General features: G+C 43.8%; 1 long non-coding RNA gene across 1 annotated transcript in view; it reads left to right on the top strand.

The window, feature by feature from the left end:
* The window catches only part of LOC108403339 (uncharacterized), a 45,603-nt gene that overhangs the window by 17,877 nt on the left and 4,547 nt on the right, over nucleotides 1–23,179 (top strand). The window contains exons 2-3 of the long non-coding RNA XR_012130515.1: nucleotides 16,582–18,332; nucleotides 18,577–18,672. This is a non-coding gene — a long non-coding RNA (uncharacterized lncRNA). The remainder of the gene's footprint in view (nucleotides 1–16,581; nucleotides 18,333–18,576; nucleotides 18,673–23,179) is intronic.

Genomic DNA, 23,179 nt, shown 5'->3' with positions numbered 1-23,179 from the left:
GAGGCGAACAGGCCAAGGGTGTGAATTTGGGCCAGACCTTGGGCAGAACTTGATTTACAGGTGTAAATATTTAGACTTACAATGTGAGGGTCTTCCTTGGTGCTACTATCCTGGGCCTTACAAATGTTAGTAGTGGGCCTGCAGCCTATAATTTCTAATAGCTAACCCTCATGCCAAGCTCTAAGTATTTAACCCAGGAGGAACTGGACTGATTATAATCATATCCGTTTTGCAAAAGAGGAAGCTGAGAATGTGTGGATTCAAATCTAGGCAATTTGACTCCAGGGCTTGTGCTCTGGACCATGATCCTCTGTTGCTTCTGTTAGGCAGGAAAATAGATATGAGCGGGGTGGAAAGAGAGTAAGGCCAGTAAAGCCCACTAGAAGGGACTCAAAAGAGTTAACCCGTTAAAACTAGAAAAGTCAATTAAAGCTGGGAAGGCCAGGAGCAACTTGACCTGGAATGTTGAATACTCCCCAGACAAAGAAAAGTATCTCAGCATAGCCTATGTTTTCATTGTATCAATTAGCACCTGCTAAAAAGCCCAGCTTATTCAGGAAGAATTCCATCTTAACCCTTAGCATTTTAATCAAACAATAACTCAGCTCACTTTGGAGGCAGGGCAGACTGTCTTGACTGATCTGCTTCCAAACAGAAACTGCTATGCTATCCTGGGAAGGAATCAGAGCAGTAAATTTCTTGTTAAGTTAAAAGAAGAAACTTAATGTCTTATCAAAGATAAACATTCTGGGACCTTTGGCGGTCGCACCAGGCCCTTTGTGGCTTTCATGAAAGTCCCCAACAGCCTATAAAACCCCAGACTCTGAACCTTTCAGCAGCACCTCTCTCCCAGGTCGTCCGCATTCTCCTTTCTCCCAGCCGTGTACCTTTTGCTTTAAATAAACTTACTGCTCAATTTACTATGTTTTGTCTCTGCGCTTTTCCATTGGTAAGTGTCTTTATTACTTTTCTTTGTCATTCTAATTCTCCAGATTTAAGTTCAGACCTTCACTCCCTTTGTCCTATTTCAGATAAAGAAGGAGGGGCTTTTGAGAGGTCCGATCAGGGCTTGCAAATTACCATTGCCTGGGTGACCCCGGGCAGAACTGCAGTTTATGGTCCTGCTCTTTAGTAGCCTCCTAACAGTCTCCTTTCTTTGCCTCCAGGAAGTTCGCAGAACATAATCTCACTCCATTCAGTGCTGTGCAGCTCCCCCAAATCCTGGGGTGGTAGGGACTAAGTTCCCACACCATGCAGAGCCAAGCAGACACTGGATGCCAGGTGACACTGGCTTAAGGAGTTAGCAGAGCATAAGCCCCATGCTGAGTAGTGGTTCAACGAACTTCCTTTTTATTCTGATCTGTCATTCCCAGACACTCTTGCTTTAATGAATTCCTTCCTCACCTTGTACTCTTGACTTCCCTGTATCACCCAACCAACTTCCCCCTAACATCTATGCCTGCATTTTCTCTCTTTAAGTACATAACGTTAAATAAAACTTTCACTCGACTTCACTACTGTGTCTCTGCCCTTCAATTCTTTGTTGCAGCAGGGATGAGAACCGAAGAACATATACAATGCCCCCCTAACACTTCCACTCTGGGAGGGGAGCCTCTTGGAGGAGGCCTGGGGACAGGAGGAGACAGTCGCTGGGGGAGCTGAAGGCAGAATGTGGTCTGGGCTGAGAGAACAGGCTAAAGCTCTGGAGAAGAGACGCACTAAGGGTCCAAAGGAGGCCAGGTCCCTGTAATTAGAATGGGGAAGAGGGGCCCAAGGTGAGGGTGGGAGGTGGGCAGGGGCTGGATTATGTAGGGTCTTGTGAGGCATTTAGAAGCCTTTGGAGGGTTTTAAGCAATTTTTATTTATTTTTAAAAAGACCAATTTGGTGGTGTCTGGAGAATGGGTTATAGAGGGTGTGGGTAAAATTGTAATATTTCCAGAATATCTCGCCTGGCTTTAGTACATCTGCATATCAATAGGCATTCAGAGGTGGAAAGAAGTATGGCTTTAGTGCCTTTGCATATCCTCCAGGATGGAGAGAAGTTCTCCACATCAATGGGTAATTACCTGGGCAACAGAGGGTTTATCTGTACCTGAGAGGTGAGGGGGAGGGCCGGTTTTGCTTCTGCTGGAGCAGGAAAGAGAGAAGGCCCTGGACTGCAGTTTGTAAGCAATAAATGGATTTTAAACTTTATTTCTCCCTTTGGCTGATTTTGGTTTTTAGAGGTATTTTGCCCTGGGATTTCCTCTCCCCAGACTTACAGAGGGGAAGGGCAGAAGCAGGGAGACCAAGTGATAGGAGGCTGTCACAGTAGTCCAGGTGAGAGGGCATGTTGCTGTGGATGCATAGGGAGAGCACTGGATTACTGAAGGGTATAATGTGGAAGTGATGGAGAAGAAGAAGAAAATCAAAGATGGTTTCTCAGTCTTGGGTATGAGCAACCAGATGGATAATGGTTTTATTTCCTGATTTAGGGGTGTCAAAACCATGGAAATTAAAAGTATTCAGGGAGGCCCAGGAATAGAGTGATGCTATTCAGAGAACCGCACAAATTGTCACTGAGGATGTTTCATAACGTATCCTGGGGTAGGGGTAGGGGTCAATCGCTCTCTTAGCTTGGTAAAGTCAGGGTTTTCAGCTCCTGAGAAGTAACGTCCAATTGAGGACCAGAGGGAATCTTTAGAAAGAAATAATATTCAGATGGTGAAGAATGTTTAAATTCAGATTTTTCAGTAAAAACCCTGCAAATATATCCCCTTGGCATTTTTCTTCTCTTCCCTCTCACAGCTGAGACCCCTGGAGACCATGGGACCGAGCTCACTGGTCTGCCTTATGTTTGTGGTTAGTGGATACTGAGACACCAGAGAAAAAAAAATGCACTAGGCTGTAATATTTGAAAGACCCAAGAAGGTATTGGGAACAGACTTTTTCCCAGGAAGGTTGTCATTTCCTGAGAAAGGACACCAAGTCAGCAGAGATTAGGAGAGAACAGTGGAATGAGGTGAAGTATTAGAAATGAGGAGCCATCTGTGACTTATCTCCAAGTGAGTCACTGCCTTGGGTGCAGGGCAAGGGACAAGGCTGCCAGAGCTGGAGCTCCGTGCCTGGTGTCCCTTTCCTCATTGTCCCCAGGGGAAGATGTCCAATCACTTCAGTAAAGACTGCTTAGCATCTTATGATGTTGTGTATGTGCATTTCAGGGTATACAGTGTGTGGTGTGTGTGTGTGTGTGTGTGTGTGTGTGTGTGTACACTACATACATTTATACATTTCAGGGTGTGTAGTATATAATGTAGTGTATATTCATTTCAGGGGAGGCTAGCAAAGTAGAATCCTGAGTAGGGGAAGGTCACTCCCTGATCAGTGTCTGAAGTGTCAGTCATCTTCATTAGGGACCACTGAGTGGCAAGGAAGTGCTGCCAACCGACGGCAGCCCATCTGGGACACATAATGCTCTGTCCCCTGCATAGGTTCCTCTAGAGGTTCACTAGAGACACCCTGTGGAAAGATGGGGGGGGCTTGCCACCTGGTCCCCTTTTCCTTGAGTTATTTTGGGTGACATATTCATTCGCTTAGGCTACCATAATAAAGTACCATGGACTGGGAGGGTTAAACAACAAAAATTTATTTCTCTGAAGTTGTTTCTCAGTTTTGGAGGCCAAAAGGCCAAGATCAAGATGTCGGTAGGGTTGGTTTCTGCTGAGGCCTCTCTCCTTGGCTTGTAGATGCTTTCCTTCTCCAATGTCTTCCCATGATCTTCTCTTTTTTATGTGTCTGTGTCCAAATTTCTTCTGTGTGTAAGGACATCAGTCTTTTGTGTTAGGGCCCACTATAATGACCTCACTTTAACTTATCTAAAGACCCAATCTCCAGGAACCCTTGTGCACTGTTGGTGGGAATGTAAACTGATACAGCCACCATGGAGAACAGTGTGAAGTTTCTTCAAGAAATTAAAAAGAGAACTACCATATGATCCAGCCATCTCACTCCTGGCTATGTACCTAAAGGAAACAAAATCAGTATCTCAAAGACGTATCTTCACCCCATGTTCACTGAAGCATTATTTACAATGGCCAGGGTGTGGAAACCTGGATGTCCTTTGATGGATGAATGGATAAAGAAAATGGGGCTTATTTATACACACACAGTGGAATATAATTCAGCTATAAAAAAGAAGGAGATTCTGTCATTTGCCACAACATGACAAACCTGGAGGGCATTACACTAGTGAGATAAGGTAGATAAAGACAAATATTACATTGTATCGCTTATATGTAGAATCTAAAAAAAAGTTGATTTCATAGAAACAGAGAATAGAATGGTGGTTGCCAGGACTGGAGGGAGGGAGGGGAAATAGGGAGATGTAAGTCAAGGAGTACAAATGTTCAGTCATACAATGAATAAGTTCAGATAGTCTAAAGTATAGCATATACACTAACGTATAGTGACTATAGTTAATAGTATGGTACAGTACAGTTGATTTGCTTCGATTAGATCTTAAGCATTCTTACCACACACACAATTAACTATGTGAAATAAGAGATGCATTAATTATATTGATCTTGGTAATCATTTCACAATGTGTGTGTATGTCAAATCATCATGTTGTACACTTTAAATATATATATTTATATTTGTCAATTATTCCTCGGTGAGTTGGAAAGAAGAAAAAAGATCCTATCTACAAATATAGTGACTTTTTGAGGTGCAGGGTTACCACTTCAACATATGAATTTTCAGGAGCCACAGTTGAGTCCATAACAGGTGGATAAATTTTCCTTACAGCTGTAGGGCCAGATTAGAACAATAATAACAATCTGTATCTGTAACCCCCCATTTTATGAACATTATCTGAGGAGGAAGGAAAGGGATATGCTTAGGTTCTTGGTTTAATTGGGGAAAATCACAGCATGTTATTCTATTCTCGACTCCAAAGCAAGAAATACAAGTAAAGAATACTTTTTAAAATGTTGAAAGAAAACATGAGAGCAATTTAAAAAATGGGGTGTATGCTTTCCAAAGCACTGGAGAAGATTAAAAGCAAAGAAAACTTAATCCACATAGCAGGAGATAAAGCATCAAGAAAGCATAAAAAACAGTATAAAATGAGATGACTAATTATATCAAATAGATGGTGAAAAAAATTCATGTAAATATTTTAAACTCCTCTATGAAAAAAATTAATGTTTTTAAATTGAGCTGATCAGCAAAATTCTATTTCCAGTGGTTGCCTCAGGATAGGGGGTGACGGGAGACAAAACAGAAGGGAAATTGCTCTTCACTTGTGGGAAAAGGTGCTGTTGAACCTTTTGAATTTTATTATGGGCTGCTTCTTCAAAATAATAAATGCATAATAATATTAAAACATTGTGTAGTGTGTTGTAAATGGTCATTATATATTGATATAGGGTATATTTACAATAACTGAATAACACCCACAAACCTTCAGGCAGTAAATCTTATGTATTAAAGTATGTAAAGCTGAAATAGTTAGAAATACACCGGGAAATTGTGAGAAACATAATAGTACTGGGAAACTAACATAATTCACCAGTCTTGGGCGGACAAAGTAAGAAAAAATACAAAGGTACAAAGGTATCAAGAATATAAATGATAATAAGGTTGATTGATTAATTAGCCACTCATTCACCAAATATTTATTGAATGTCTATGGTGTGTACCAACCCTTTGGTGGATATCAGGAATAGAGCCGTGAACTTAAAGTCTCCATCCTGGAATTTACATTCAAATGGCATTTATTGAACCTTGTATCTCATAAGTGGAGGCCACACCTTTTTCAGTGCCAATGAAACATTTACAAGTACTGATCAAACATTAAGTTCTGAAAGAAATACCGAATTTCCCAAACCTGAAATTGTACTAACCACATTCTCTGACCACCATACAATAAACGAAAAACTTACAAATATTTCAGTAACAAAACCTAACCTCTTAAAAACTCCCAGTTATAATTTATTCTTTGATCAACGAGCAAATTCAGATTGTAAGCATAGGTGATTATAAACAGTGAGAATTTATCATAGCAAAACTTGAAGAATGGGCGTTAAGTAACACAGGATTATTGAGTCTCTATTATTAGCCAGGTGTGGTGCCAGAGACTTGTCATGCATTATCTTACATAAGCCTCACAGTAGCATAATGTCCCTGTTGTAAAGTAGCCACTCAATAAATTTTTGCAGGATGAGTGTATGAGGCTTAGAGAGATTAAGAAATGTTCCTAAGACCATACGACTGAAACTAATCAAGCTGGGACTTCTACTAAGGCCTGTCAGACTCTAATTCTTGTACTTGTAATTGCTGTGTGGAGTGATAAACGTGATTGATGAAATATGCAGAGGGGAAGAGCTGATGGCAGCAAAACCAGTTTTCTGAGGCTTTTTGCTCACCTGCTTATTCTTTTTCTCTTTATTTCCTCTCTCCTCCTTTCCTTTCTTTCATACAAAGTTTCACTGAGTACTTATTTCATACCAGGCATTGTTTAACACACTGGGGATTCGGTTGGGAGAGACAGACGATAAACAAGTAAATCAATAGATGTACAACTTTAGGTAGTGATAAGTGCTATGAAGAAAAGCAAAATGAGTTTTGGAGATAGGCTAAGAGCTACTGAGGGCTGTTTTAAGGAGAGAAGCCCGTTAAAGTCTCTCTGAGGCAGTGACTAGGAGAGAAGTGAGATTCAAGAGGAGAGCGTGCCACACAGGCAACAGCAAGCGCAACGGCCCTGAGGAGGCAAGCCCGGCCTGTTGAAGGTACAGCAAAGAAGGCTAAGGGGTTGGAGTTTGGTGAGTGAGAAAAGACTGAAGGGGTGGCGTAGGGCCCCAGACCATGTTGGTCATGCTAAGAATTTGAGCTGTCAGGGTGTCTTGGCAAAGCCCCTGGAGAGTTTGGAGTAGGGAGGACATGATCTGACTTAGGCTCTACTGTCACCCTTTGATATGAGGAGAGTGGATCATAGAAGGGCAAGCTGGAAGCCAGGAGATGGGTGATGAGGTGATGGGGGTGGCCTGGACAGTGTGGTGGAGCTAGAGGTGGTGAAGAGTGCTCACAGTTGGGACAGAGTTTGAAGACAGAGCCATTGGGACCTGCTGAGTGGGTGCCTGGCTGGATGAACCCTGAGATTTGGACCCAGTGATGGGATGGGTGGTGCCATTGGTAAACATGAGGAAGTACGGGAGAAAAGGTGTGTGGGGCAGGGGTGGGAGAATGAGGACAGAGAGGGAAAGGACAGAGACACTGGCAGGAGCAGGAGCCAGCAAAAGGATCCCCTGGCAAGGTGGGAGGAATGCCAGGAGAGTGTAATGTGCTGGAGGCTAAGGGGTGTTTACAGAGGGGAGTGACAAGTCTGTTAAGTGCTCCTGGAGAGTGGGCACTGACCACTGGGTTTGGCCAGATTATCTCCACAAGAGCGCTCATTGGAGTGGTGGGGATGCAAATGGAGAGGAACAGATAGCTGGATATCTGAGCCAGATAGATGTGAAAGACCAAAAAACAAAGGGAATTTGTAGGGAATAGTCATCATAGGTGCACTGGGAGAAAGACCAAATTCTTTTCTGGTTGCTTCTCTTTCCTCTGTAAAATAGGAATTGAGATCACTAGCTGAGGAGGTGGGTGTTGCCGTCTGAGGAGAGAATGGTGTTGAGTCACCATTTCAGAAAGCAGGAGAGAGAACTGAAAAGGGAAATCATAGGATTGTTGAACAATGCTACACAACTCACCTATGTACAGTTTGTCCTTACAAATTCAGAGTGAGATGCATTTGCACAGTTTGTCTCCAGCCATGCTCAGTCACTCAGGGGTTGTCTCGTTGGTAGTTTGGTTGAATCATGTTTGCAGTTTTGCAAGTAAGCTGGAGAGAGAAGGACAAGACCACTAAGAGTGTGTGCAAAGGAATGATGACAGCAATGACAGTTGGATCTAACTGGGTGAGGGGAGCTCTGAGACTTGGGGAGGGTGACGGGTGATGAAAATGTGGACTGGTCAGTGGACCAAAGGGCCTGAAGGGTTGAAGGATTGTTAACTGAGGGTACCAGAGAGGGATTGGGAAGATGCATAGTGGCGGCAGGCTTGAAATCAGGAGATTGGAAGTGGTGCAGTACCGATAATGACAGGGTTCTAGGGTTTGGCTCTGGAGCACGTGGCTGAGGTGGGTGGAGAAGTTTATATGGAGTGCAGAGGATGAGGAGCTGAGAGGTGGGGCTGTTGGGTGGATTGTCTAGGTGTATGTCTCATAAAGACATGATTAATGGTGGAGTAGTAAACGTAGGCCAGATGCTTAAGCTGTCAGTGAAGTTGGTAGATGCTGGAAGATGATTGCAACAGGGAGGGGTAACAGGTGGCATGTGGTCTGTTGGCATGTGCTTCAAAGAGGCTGGGGTTTTGAAGGGAAGATAAATTTTTTGTAAGCAACTACAGGGAATAGGAAAGACACCTGCCTCACCTCAGTATTTGAAGAATGGGGGAGGAAAAACCTCTTCAAAGGGTTGTGATGGAGCAATGGAGCCAAATTTCTATGGCACAGGAAGGCAAAGGGAAAACTGAGAGAAGAGGTTGATGATTTGGGAGATTTTGTGGATTTTGAGTTCCAAAGGGTCCATTGAAAGGATCTGGGGTGGGGTAGGAAAGTAGGAGATTGAGCCCAAGAGCAAATGGACAGAGTCATGTGGGGGCAAGTCACAGCAACAATGGATGCCCTGGCAGTATGAACTTCTGGCATGCCTACAATTACCAGAGATGTAAGGCATGATTATTTCTTGTGAAAGGTAATAAGTTAGTTGTAGTTGTAGCCTCTGTTGGGATTGGTCTCTTAGACACTTTGCAATAATCAGAATAACAACATTTAACATCTATTGAAGGATTGTTAACTGAGGGTACCAGAGAGGGGTTGGGAAGATGCCTAGTGGTGGCAGGCTTAAAATCAGGAGACTGGAAGTGGTGAGGACTCTCCTAAGCATTTACATTTATTAATTTCCTTCACCCTCATGGCAGTCCTATCACTATCCCCATTTTACAGGTGGGAAACAGGCACATATGGGTTGGGTGATTTGCCCAAGGCCATGAAGCTAGTAAGTGGGGAATCTGGATTTAAACTTAATCTATCTGGCCACCTAAGTCTTGTCATTAAAAAAATTTTAAGAATGCATTTTATTTAACATAATATATCCAAAATACTATCAATCCAACATGTAATCAATATAAAATGTTAGTAATGGAATGTTTTACCTTCTTTTCTCTGTGTTTTTGAAATCTGGTTTGCATTTTACACTTTAGGCACAGCTCAAGCCAGACTGGCCACATTTCTTGTATTCAGGAGCCAAAAGTGGCGAGTGGCACTGTGTTCATTCCTAAGCCTTGGCTTGCCGCATACTCCATTCCACCTCCCACTGTAGTGGTGAAGTGAGCAATGTTGGGGTGATCTTACCAGGTGCTCATTCATGGATCTGTCTCTGTGGGTTTCCCTTAAATCCCTCCACATATTTCGGAGAAAACTTTACCAAAGTGTCTCTGATTCTTTGCATGGCCAGTCATCAAGGAGAAAAGAGATCTCATAGAAAGATTTTTCTATCTGCCCAGGGAAATTGTGTTGTTTTCCGAGAAGCAGTGCAGTGAAGAGGGTATGAGCACAGGAGCCAGACTGCCTGGGTTTATCTCCAGACTACCATCCTTGACCTTGGTTAAGTTATTTACCTTCCCTATGTCTCAGTTTCCTCACCTGTAAAATGGGGGATAGTAATAATGCCTGACTTACACGCTTGTTGTGAGGATTAAATTTACATATATATGCGTTGCTTGGGAAATAGTCTGGCATAGAGTAAGCACTGCATGCATGCTTGCTGTTTGTTCTTTCTGTGCAAGGTCAATAAAGGATTGATCTTAGAAGAGTTTCTTCAGGGTTCTGGATCTGAACTTGCCTGGGTTCAAATCACATTTGTTTAAATCCATAACCCATGAACACTACCTCTCAGCTTTTGGTTGACCAAATGGAAAGAAAACCAGCAGCAATACAGACAAACTCAGCAACTCCATCACCTAATAGGATGTAATTGATACTTACAGATCACTCCACCCAGTAACAGCAGAATCCATACTCATTTCAAGCCCTCACCAAACATATGCCGAGATAGACTATATCCTGGGCTACAAAACAAACCTGAACAAATTTAAAAGAATTGAAATCATACAGAGTATGTTCTCCAACTGCAGTGGACACAAACTGGAAACCAGTAACAGAAAGATAACAGGAAAATTCTCCACATACTTGGAAACAAAACAAAACCTGTGGTCCATTAGTACGTGGATGCAACCTTAATGCTGCCTACCTGTAGCTTGCTGGCTGTTGTCAGCTGTGTAACGCTGACAACGTGCAAAACAGCAGCTTCCACACCTGTCAGTCATCCACATGCCATGGCCATTCTTTTAGGTTCTTTGGAATTCTCAGTGCCCCCAAAGCCACATTGTGTCCCTCGAGAAATGGAAGAGCCCTTCCTGTATGCGACTTTGTGTCCTGAGATCCAGGTGCTCTGCCTTGTGGCTTTACTGTAGCTCCTTTGGCCTCTGCAGTGGTTCCTCTCTTATAGGCCTCAGACCTGAGTCCATCAGGCTGGATTGGAACTAGCATCACACACGGACCCCAGTGTCATCCTCATCCCACACTTCTACACAAGTACCTATAAACTGCCTTCCTCCTTCCTTGGCCAGAAACTCCTTGCAAAGCATTTCAGAAAAATCAACTCCCTACCCACCAGATAGGCCCAGACTGTCTTGCCTCCTAGTTTGGTTCCAAGCGGGGTCACTTTCCACCTCCTCTTTTGTTTATAATAGAGAATAATTGGGAACCTCCTAAGTGTCCAAGACTGGGACTTGGTATTTGCATTTGTGAAGTAAACTGATATACAGCCATCCATGCAAACGACTGTCTAAAGACATGAAAAACTGCTCAACACATATTGTTATATTGGAATTGATTGCTATGGACATTTTAGCATAATGAACAATATGATTAAAGTTTTGTAAAAATACGTACAGGCTCTGTAAACACACCAAAATGGCTATGGTGGTTATCTCTGGGTGTTGGGATTCAGAGTCATTTGAATTTTCTTTTTTTTAGTGTCTTCTGTATTTTCTGGCCCAGTTGTTGCCTCTAATTCGCCTTCCTCTCGCTCACTGATACTCGAATCTGCTACCGCTGCTCAGTTGGGTCCCTTGTGTCCTTGTGCCTAAGACCAGGGGACCCTTCTTCTTCTCATCCACCTGACCCAAGCAGCATGTGACCCAGCTGCGCCTCTTCTGTTTCTCACTCTCCTGGTTTCCTGCCACCCTTGGGCCTTTTCCCGCTCCTTCCCTGCTCCTCTTCCTCTGACCTTCCTCACATTTGTCCCTCACCGGATTCTGTTTTTAAGGCCTCTTCTCATTCTCTCTGGCTGTTCTCATCCACTCTTCCAGTTGCAGCAGTGCCAGCTCACACCCCAGCTGTCTGCTGAAATCTCCATCAGGGGGCCCCACAAGCACCCCAAACATAACAAGCTCCACTCTGAATTCTTTACCTTTCTTTCCGACTCCCTTCCAGCTACTCTATCTACACTCCTTGCGTCCACACCGTGAGCAGATGGTACTTTCTTCTATCTTGCTGCCCCAGCTAGGAGCCAGAGAACCATCCTTCCTTCCTTTGGCTCCCGCCCTGTGCTCCTCTTGCCCCAGTATCTATTCATTGATCATGGCCTGTTATTTCTACCCTCTCATAGCCCTAGGATCTATCTGTTTCTCTCCAACAATAAGACATCATCAGCTTTTGCCAGTATCATTACCAAAACCTCCTAGCTGATCTGTCTCCTCAAGTCTTACCTCCTCATAGTCCCATCATCCCCCAAGTATAGCAGGAATATCTTTCTGAAGTTCCTTCAGTAAATGCTGAATGGCTATTGTATCCTAGGCACTGTGCAAGGGCATATTTATGAACAAGACAGTGTTCCCTTTCATGGAATTTACTTTTTAGAGTGTGTTGGGAAGAGGAGGGATAATAAACAAAGATAAAAAATTAGATAATAAAACAACTGTGATTAAGTGCTCAAATAAAATAAAAGAGCAATATGATAGAGAGTGATGGGAGTAAGGAATCCTCATTTCATTCTGAACCCCAACCATACTGAACTTCCTGTAGTTTCTCTCAAGTGCCTTGCATACTTTTGCCTCAGGGCCTTTGCACATGCTATTACTCTTTTTCCTTACCTGGCTAATGCCTACTTGTTTTTCAGGTCACTGCGTAGATGTCATTTCTTCCAGGAAGCCCTTCCTGCTACCATGAAGCTGTCTAAACTGCTTCCTTTGTGTCTCTAAGAGTCTGTAACTCTTTGGTTATCACAGCTATCACACTATACTGTAATTTTCCAGTTACTTCTCTCTTCTTCCAGGTCTCCCTCCATGCCAGTGACTTCCAGATGTATTGACCATGGTCTACAGTAAGAAATAAATTTTATATCATGATGTAGCACATTCCCACACATGTAAGCATATATTGTATATATAAGTGAAGCAAATTTACTCTAGACATATGATACATATAATACACCTAATATTTTAAATTAATTCTATTCTATTATTTCATTAAAAAAGAATGCTGATAGCCAAGATATGGAAGCAACCTAAGTGTCCATCAATAGATGAATGGATAAAGAAGATGTGGTACCTATACACAATGGAATATTATTCAGCCATAAAAAGAAAAGAAATCCTGCCATTTGCAACAACATGGGTGGATCTATGCTGAGTATTACACTCAGTGAAATAAGCCAGGCAAAGAAAGACAAATACCATACGATTTCACTTATTTGTGGAATATAAAAACAAAGCAAAACAGAAGGAACAAAACAGCAGTAGACTCATAGACACTGAGAAGTGACTAATGGTTACCATGGGGGAGGGGCTGGGAAGGGTGAGGGAAATAAAGGGGCATGATAATTTGCAATCACAATATAAATTGATCACAGGGGCTGTTGAACCACTGTGATGTACATTTGAAGCCAACATAAGATTGTATATTAATGATGTTTTAATTAAAACAGAAGAATGCTGTTTGAGGCCCACTAAATTGACTTTATGACCCACACAAAATCTCAAAAATGTGCATTTTGAAAATCTTGACCAAGACCAGGAGTCAGCAAACTTTTTCTATGAAGAGCTTCTTAGCCTATATTTTAGGCTTGGCAAGCCATATGTTTTCTCTCACAAGTATAGTACTCAAACCGTGCTGTTTGTATCATGAAAGTAGTGTGGGCAAAATTGCAATATTTCCAGAATCTCTCACCTGGCTTTTGTGTATCTCCATATCAATATGTGTTTTCAAGGGGTGGAGAGAAGTAACATCTCCATATCAATAGGTAATTTTAAGGGCCAGCGGGGGACCAGAGGTAGGGTGGAGTATTTTACTCTGCTGTGACAACCCTTGGAGAGAGATGCGGGACAACTTCTTGTAAGCAATAGATGAGTTTCTTAAGCTTTCTTTCTCCCTTTGACTGATTTCGGTTTCAAAGATATTTTGTCCGGGGATTTCCCCTCCTCAGAGTTATATGGGCATAGTTGGCAGGATCTTTGAACCTGAAATCTGTCTACATGGGTGCAACCCTTGGGCGGGCTGCCCCTGGAGATGGTGGGGAGATGCATGGAACCCCCCATCCTGTGGCTAGTGGGGAGGTCCCAGTGGCTGCAGTGGTAGAGAGTGCAGCTTCACCTGGGAATCCCCTACTTGTGGGGCTTCCAACTGGGGATTCCCTAGTGGGAAATTGGTCTAGGGTAAAACACCTCCTAGAGGGGTGGGGCCTTCCCCAGAATTGGGGAAGGGTGGAGACACGGGAAGCTGCAGAATTAGCCCTCTGTTGGATAGAAGGCTGCTTAGAGGCTCTGAGTGGCTGTGTAGCAGCTAGCATTGTAGAATCTTTTTTCGTCGAGATAGCGGAAAGGTTTATCAAGGAGAGAAACAGACTTCGGCATCACTTGGAGGAGCTGGGCAATGACCTATGGGATGCCCTTAAGGAAGAGAGAGAATTATTGAGGACCGGTCGCACTCCTAGAAGATTCCTTAGAGGCGGTGACAGAGGAGGCGGCAGGAGAAGCAGTGTTGCAGGAAGCTGTGGGGGAGGGGAAGAAAGAGCGGTGGCTTCAGCCCCGGAGATGGTGGAGGAGCCTGGGGGAGAAGATGAGGAGGGGGGCCAAGGGCGGATCTGCTGCCGAGGCCACCTCCGGAGGCACCAGTCTCTCCTGTATTAAAGGCCAGCCTAACTAATTAAAATAAAAATGAAACGACCACGGACTCCTCAGGGGGAGGAGCCGCCCCTTCCCTAGGTTGTGGGACACTCCATGCTCTGCCCCTATACCCAGGATGAGCTGGTGGACATGAGCGTCCGGTATAGGCAGAAGCCATTGGAATCTGTCTACTTGGCTTTTATGTCTCTGGGATAGGGGGGTGGAAAACATTGTTTTGTCGGGTCCTGTAATGAGTAGACTGGCTTCCCTGATGACTCACCCTTCCCTCAGGCAGCAGTTGCAATGTGCCATCACGCCTCAGGGAATCATACATTTCTGGATTGGCCATTAGCTGCCATCAGGGCAGTTTGACCTAATCAGGGTGATTTACCATACTTACCCACTAGCTGGAAAACGTATGTAGAGCTCCAACAGGTGTTGTGGGAATGGGGTATGAAAAATATCATCTATAGGAATGAGAAATCCTGTGCTGCATACAGCTCCTACATCTCTCTTTGGGTACCTAGTGACCACTTTTGCCCCCCCACATAGGGCAACCCATAAGTGAGGCTAATGCTTGTACTTTAGCAGATTTGGGGGAGGTTGAAACAATAAGGGCACAAAAGGCAGTATGGGCTTCAACTGAAAGAAGAGGTGCAAAAGGCCCAGTGAAGATCTCGAGGACCCAGATGTGGATTGATTTGATAAAGGCCAGGGAAGTGAAAGAAAAACTTGATGGGCAACCCAATAGGATCTTGTTAGAACTGTGGCACCAATTAAAGCCAGAACAGCAGTAGTAGCTGCTCAAGTCCAGGACACAGAAGCTGGAGTCAAAGCCTCATGTCCAGCCTGTGTCCCTGTAAAACTTCCTGGGGGAGAGTACTCACAATTCACCTGGGCCCTCACCCGCACACGGTTCAACTAAGGTGGGGAGTCAACGTCCCCACCTTGGGGGATGTAGTGGTGACCAGAGGCCACATGTAGAATTAGCAATTCATTCATTCCCTGTGTATGTACAATGTGTCCTGGCACTGGTGGACACAGGAGCTCAATGTTCTCTACTTTATGGCAACCCTGAGTGTTTTTCTGGGACCTCTGCTGTGATAGATGGCTATGGGGGTAAGGCAATCAGAGTGAAGAAAGCCCAAATCCCATTAGGGATAGGGCATTTACCCCCAGAGGAATATACTGTGTACATTTCTCTCATCCCTGAATACATTTTGGGGTTGGATATCCTGCAGGGCAACCCTGCAGGGCCTGTGGTTACAGACCACACTGCAGGTGAGTTCAGACTGAGGGTACGTGTGGTAAAGGCAGAATTGAGGAGACATGCTAAGCATCCACCTGTAGCTCTGCCTGTACCTTGGTGAGTGACAAATACTAAGCAGTATAAATTGCCTGGCGGGCACAAGGAAATTGGAGAAACTCTACAGGAGTTGCAGAGAGTGGGCATCATAAAGCCTACGCATAGTCCTTTTAATTCCCCAGTGTGGCCAGTGAAAAGGTCAGACAGCTCCTGGTGTATGACCGTGGACTACAGAGAATTGAATAAAGTCACACCCCCTTTGCATGCTGCTGTCCCCTCTATAGTGGCCCTTAGGGACACACTCAGTCATGAACTGGGGACATATCATTATGCTGTGGACCTTGCTAATGCTTTCTTCTCTATTGACACAGCACAGGAAAGCCAGGAACAGTTTGTCTTCATGTGGGAATGCTGACAGTGGACATTCACTGTCCTTCCACAGGGATGTCTCCACAGTGCCACCATTTGCCACAGACTTGTAGCCCAGGACTTGGTCACATGGAAGAAACTGCAAATGGTGTGGCTGTAACACTACATTGATGATATCATGCTCACCTCTGATTCTTTTGCATATTTAGAAGGGGCAGTTCCTAGACTGCTGCAAAATCTACAGGAGAAAGGATGGGCTGTGAACAGCACCAAGGTTCAGGGACCTGGTTTGTCTGTAAAATTCTTGGGGGTTGTCTGGTTGGGTAAAACTAAAGTTATTCCTGAAACAGTCACAGACAACTTCCAGGCTTTCCCTACCCCTACAACTGTGGCAGTCTTACAAGAGTTTTTGGGTCTTTTGGGCTACTGGAGAGCATTTATCCCATACTTGGCATAAATTCTGAAGCCCTTATACCGGTAGGTATGAAAGGGCATCAGGTGGGACTGGGATAAGACATGTGCAGCTGCTTTCACTGCTGTTAAGCTAGCAGTTAAGGCCATACAGGCCTTGAGTGTAATGGACTCATCAAGGCCCTGTGAGCTAGATGTTCATGTAACCGAAGATGGTTATGGATGGGGTCTTTGGCAGCAGCTTGAACAGACACACCAACCTATTGGATTCTGGTTACAACCATGGAAAGGAGCAGAGGTCTTCTACACCTTGATAGAGAAGCAACTGGCTGCTGTGTACCACACCTTGCTGGCAACAGAGCCCATCACCAGAACAGCTCTGACCAAGGTAATGGCCATCTGTCCCATCGCGGGGGTGGGTTAGAGACTGGACCCAAAGGCCATGGAGTGGCATGGCACAGACACCTACACTGGCCAAATGGGGCCCATATTTATAGCAGTATAGTGTCCTCTTTACTAGCCCCTTAAGTGGAGAACTCCAACGCTTACTGGGGCCAGTGATCTATATCAGTGGAAAGCAGGAAGAAATTGCTTTTGAGCCCTTGGTAGCTGAGAGCCCTTATCAGGAGGGAAAAGCACCTATTCCTGAAGATGCTTGGTACACAGACAGCTCCAGTTATGGGCAGCCCCTGAAGTGGAGGGCTGTGGCTTTCCATCCTAAGACTGAGGCAATATGGCTGGAGGATGGAGAGGGGAAGAGCAGCCAATGGACTGAGCTGCAGGCAGTATGGCTCATGATCACCCAGGAGCCCTCCCCTATAGTTGTCTGCACTGACAGCTGGGCCATCTTATTGGGGCTTGACCCTGTGGCTACTGACATGGTATCATGCCAACTGGATGGCTGGTCACTGGCCCCTTTGGAGGCAAGAGTTGTGGCAAGACCCATGGGCCTCTGGTCAGACTGAGGCAGTTACCACATATCATGTGACTGGCCATTTGCCTTTGGCGTCCCCAGGGAATGATGAAGCAGACACGTTGGCCCAGGTGTGCTAATTAGAAGGAAAACCTGCCTCTGATGTTGCCCAGTGGTTACATTAGCATTTTGTTGCACACGGGGCAAAAGACAATGTGGGCTGTAGCCCATCAGTGGGACTTGCCATTGACCCTTGAAGAAGTCAGCAGGGCCCGGAAGGAGTTCCCTGTGTGCTCCAAGAGGGACTTACACCCAGTCCTGCAGCAACATGGGACAATAGTAAAGGGGAAGATACCCCTTGTCAGGTGGCAGATAGACTACATTGGGCCTCTGCCCATATCAGAAGGATATCTGTATGCCATGACTTGTGTGGACACGGATACTGGACTATTGGTTGCTTTTCCTTCACATCATGCAGATCGGCAAACCTCCAAGAGGGGCCTGGAGTGTCTCTTTGCAGCCTATGGCCGGCCACAGGTGATTGAGAGTAATCATGGCACCCACTTTACTGGACATGTGTTACAAGAATGGGTGCAGCAATTAGGAATAAAGTGAAAATTTTATGTACCATATAACCCTACTGGGGCAGGCATAATAGAGAGGTACAACAGTTTGTTGAAATCTGGCCTCAAGTTGGACACCAATAGTCTACAGGGCTGGTCAGTTCGCCTATGGACAGTGCTACGGCGTTTGAATGAGAAGCCCCGAAAGCCTTGAGCCCTGTGGATATGCTAGCACACATTGCTGCCTCTCCTATACAACTGTACATGCAAACCAAAGAGGAGTTATTGAAGCCAGGATATGGCCAGCAGAGCAACATCCTGCTGCGAGCCCCAACTGCATTAAATCCTGGAGACACTGTTTAGTGGACATGGCCCTGGACATTTCGACACACGGACCAGTGACAGCACAGCTGGCATGTTGGGGTAAAGGCCTGGAAGCTGGCCTCATGCATATTTTTGGAGTAATGGCAGAGTGGTCCTCAAAGATCACGGTAGTGTACCCAAAACATCCAGGAGGTAAGAGCATCTTATGGGGAAGTTTTGTTTTATCTTTATGGCTATTGCATATACCTCCTGTAGCTCTACATATTGACCCATCTGTAACTCCCACAGGGAGGCGGGTGAAAGTCTGGTGTATTAGACCAGGATGAGATCCCATTCCTGACACTGTCCTATCACAGGACTGCTCTCTTTCATGCATCCTACCTGATGGACAGGATTTTCCTATGCTGATGTCATTAAAACATGTGTCTTATCACAGGGACTGTGGCCTGGATGCACCCCCCTGACTGTAGCTGCCGCGTGATGATTGCTCTGAATTCCCTACCTGTTCAGCTATTGCCTGCTTGTGGAATGGGTGAGCAATGGACTTAAAGACTTTGAACCTAGCTGAATTCCCCAGCTTCAGTATTATCATGATTTTATGTTATTATTAGTCTCGTTACAGTGCTCCCATTTTCTCGCACAGGGGCCATTGTGGCAGATGGGGGAACGGGTAGATTGTGAAGCAAGATTTCTGGAGGGGTGACCTGTGGGTAAAATTACAATATTTCCAGAATCTCTCACCTGGCTTTTGTGCATCTCCACATCAATAGGTGTTTCCGAGGGACCGAGAGAAGTAGTTCATCTCCATATCAATAGGTAATTACAGGGGCCAGTGAGAGACCGGAGAGGTAGGGTAGAGTTTTTACTCTGCAGTGGCAGCCAGGTTTGAGAGAGACGCAGGACAACTGCTTATAGGCAGGAAATGGGTTTCTTAAATTTTATTTCTCCCTTTGACTGATTCCTGTTCAAAGGTATTTTGCCCCGGGATTTCTCCTCACTGGAGTTACCTCAGTCATAGATAATACATGAATGATTGGGGGTCTCTTTCAATATAAATTTACGGATACTGCAATTTGAATTTCATATGATATTCACATCATGAAATATTCTTCTTTTTGTAACTTCTTAGATTTCAGGCCATACCAAAATAGGCAGTGGCTGGATTTGGCCAGAGGCCATAGTTTACTAACTCCTGCCATAGACGCTAAATTTCACGGAGGCAGGGACCATTATCTGTCTTTTTTCCCCATTGTATCTCTGAGGTCCAACACAGAGCCTTGTATGCATTCAATTAATATTTAGTAAGTGAATTATTAAAGAGAGAAATTTTTGAATTAAACGTTTGTATTATGAAAGTACTATGTGTTCATGGAAGAAAAATGAGCAATACAGCTGAACAAAATGAATAAACAAATCGTTGGTAATCCCACCACTTGGAGATAATCATATCCTTTCATACTTGTATGGAGTAGATGGCAGAATTTATGGAAAGGCTATTTTCTGGTTAAGAGAGTGGTGAAAAGTTCTATTTCCCCTCAATCCACCAGGGACCTAGGCTTCCCTTTTATGGTTGTAGGGGACATACAAAGCATATAAGGGTTTAGCAGGGGGAGACTATCCTCATCTGGGGTCAAAGAAGTCCTTCTTTCCTAAGGAAGTGACATTTAGGGTGAGGACGAATTAGTTGAGCAAGAAAACGGGGAAGTTCCACAATGAGAGAGTGTGGTGTCTTAATTTAGAGGCATCTGGCTGGAGGGTAGAGAGGGGGCAGGAAGTGGCATGACATCAGCCTGTGGAGGTTGGCAGGGACTACATTAAAAGGGCTCTGTCATCTAGATCTAACTACCAGTTTACAGGAACTAAAGAATATAGATGAACAAATTTAAAAACACCCCAACGAAATAATCAGCCAGATCCAGAATGAGGAACATTCTATGGAACGAATGATTCAGTTTCTCATTGAATCAGTGGCATGAAAATAGAAGAAAGAAAAGGGAGGTCAGTTTCAGAATAAAAGAAACTTAATAGCCATAACAACCTAAAACCATGTGTGGATCTTATTTATTTCTTGATTTGAACAAACTGTAAAAGGCATCTTTGAAATGATTGAAGAAATTTGAATGTGAACTGGATATTAAGTGATATTAAAGAATGACTGTTAATTTTATGGGGTATGATAATGGCATGGTGATTACATTTTTTAAAAAGCGCTTATTAGTTATGGATGTATGTATGTGAGATGACTGATGTATGGGGTGTGCTTTAAAAAAAACTGGAAAAAATTTGGCGGTGTGTGATATTGTAATATAAGAAGTATCTGTTTGGTCTGAACAGGTTCCTGGCACAAGTGCTTCTAAAACCCTTGGAGGGTTTCAACCATACTGGAGTTTATGTTATGAGGTGACTCTTGGAGGGCCCCTGGGTAGCTTCAGGATTATTCCTCAGGAATAACTTCCCGGTGTCTGGATTATCTACAGCTATCTGTTATTGCCCGGTGTCTGGATTATCTACAGCTATCTGTTACTGTTTAGTTTACAAAATGAAGAAACTGCTTCATAATCTATACTCTCTGGTATCAACAGTGTCTTTGTTTCTCCCTCCTCACACCATCTTGACTACTTCCTTGGTGCCTGGAGGATTTGGAGGTACTTTCTGTTGTCCCAGAATAATTTTTACATGTAGGCAACTTTTAAGCTAGTAGCTGAAGCTTAGACTGATCAAAATCTGAGTTTAGTCTAGCATCAAAATCCAAACCAGGACCCTTTTTAAATTTCATTTTAACTATCACAGATGATAACTAAGGGATTGTATTTTTGCTTTGTCCAGTAGTTTGCATTTCCTTAGTCATCCAGGGAGCTAGCTCCCTGGAAGTTGGATCTAATTTTCAAGTCCACTGGTAACTTTCACCTTTGGTAACTGATTGCACCATAGTTGCTGCTTTCATAGTATGGGTGATTGTATGTCCACCCTGGAATCAAAGGTTCTTCATCCTCCACCTTTCATCCTTTCTCTTCCCAAACCACCTATTTCTGTGAGCCAGGACCTGTCTAGCAAATCTCACTTCTGACACCAACTATTAGCTGTTTTCACTAGTAGCACTTCTGACACCAAATTTGTGTGTCCCCCCCGCACACCAACCAATTCTCCAAGTCTTCAGGCACCAGCTGAGCATCCTACAATTTAATCAACTCTGAGACTAACCCAGAGTGAGTTTAATCCTGCAAGACTGCCCCCAATTCAGATGCCAATTGCAAATCCTATACTTCTGACCAACTGACTGTAAATTGAGGGTTCCCATGAATCCCTCCTCAGGTTCAATAATTTACTAAAAGAGCTTACAGAACTCAGGAAAATAGTTTACTATTACGAGTATGAAATAAAATTGAGTTTTGTGACTCCACATGGTAGTCTTACAGGCAAAGAGAGAGCTCTGCAAGTTGGAGAAGCCCCAAGTCAGCCAGGTCAGTACATGCTGTGCTGTCAAGATGCCCTGCAGCCATTCCTGCCTGTGTCACAGCCCCTCCCCACTAACCCATGACCAGGAAAACCAGCCTGGAATACTCAGAGGAAGAAAAACTGGTCTGGTTCTTGTGTCCTTGGTAGAATTCTTCAAGAGAATGATTAATAACCCTAATAATTTCTTCCTCTTGGATATAGATAAAATCAGAATATTCATTGTCTGTTCTTTTAAGACACTGTTCTGATACGTTGATTAACTTAACGTCTTTCTTGCACCCACTCCCTGCTGTAAAAAAATATTTAAGATATCCCTAAAAGGAGGGCTTTGGTGTAGTCTATCAGAACACACTGATAAGTTGACTCTCTGGGCCATAGTCCTCAGTAAGACTATGAATAAACTTTTTCTTAAATGAGTAGCCATTTTGATTTCCGTCAACACTGGGTTATTGTAAAGAACACAGCTAGGGAGCAGCCAAGTGGAAGAGAAGAACAGGGTGGTACTGGTGTGTGTGTGTGTGTGTGTAGCTTCCATGCTTTCTCTAGATCTGCCACCCTCTGTGTTCACCCACAGAGATTCACTGAGCCCCACTGGTTAGGGATTTTTATTAAGGTTCTATTATGTAGGCATGATTGACTAAATTTTGATGATTAATTTAATCTCCAGCTCCTCTCTGCTGTCCGGGGATTGAAGGGTGAGACTGAAAGTTCCAGCCTTCTAATCACATGGTTAGTTCCTCTAGCAACCAGCCCCCATCCTGAACTTAAATAGGGGCCCACATAGTGTCAACTCAGCATAAACTCAGGTATGGTTGAAAGAGTTTTTATAAACAACAAAAGACATTCCTCTCGCCCCTTTGAATTTCTCTCAGGAAACACCAAGGGTTTTAGAAACTCTTGTGTCAGGAACCTGGACAAGACCAAATATCTGTTTCTTATTGTATCACAATACCTCAGGGGTAATAATAAAGTGGGGAAAAGGTTGCTAATTGTTGAAGCTGAGTAATGGGTACACAGGAATTCATTATGCTAAGTCTCTGGGCATTTGTGTATATTTGGAAACTTAGATAATAAAATATTTATAGTAAAAAAGAATGACCCCTTATAAGCTATACCAAGGAATCAGAACTTAATTTTTAACTTTTTATTTTGAAATAATGTTAGACTTGGGGATGAGTTGCAAAGACAGTAGAGTGTTCCCAGATACCCTTCATCTGTTTCCCTTTCATGTTCCATATTCTACTGCGGAATGTTTATCAAAACCAAGAAATTAACACTGCTATAATACCATTAGCTAAACTGCAGACTTTATTGGATTTCTACAGTTTTTCCACCACTGTCCTTTTTCTATTCCAGTATCCACATCGTAGTTGTCATGTCTCCTTAATCTCTTCCCATTGTCACAGATTCTTGATCTTCCCTTGCCTTTCATGAGTTTGACATTTTTGAGAAATAATGGTCAGGTGTTTTGTAGGCTATCCCACAATCCGAATTTGTCTGATGCTTTCTCATGATTAGACTAAGGTTATGGGTTGGGGGGTCGAATACTGCAGAGGTGATATGGCCTTCTCATTTCATCACTT

Source organism: Manis javanica, chromosome 4 (assembly GCF_040802235.1).
Source record: "Manis javanica isolate MJ-LG chromosome 4, MJ_LKY, whole genome shotgun sequence".
NCBI lineage: Eukaryota > Metazoa > Chordata > Mammalia > Pholidota > Manidae > Manis > Manis javanica.
This window is presented reverse-complemented; position numbering and strand designations above follow the sequence as displayed.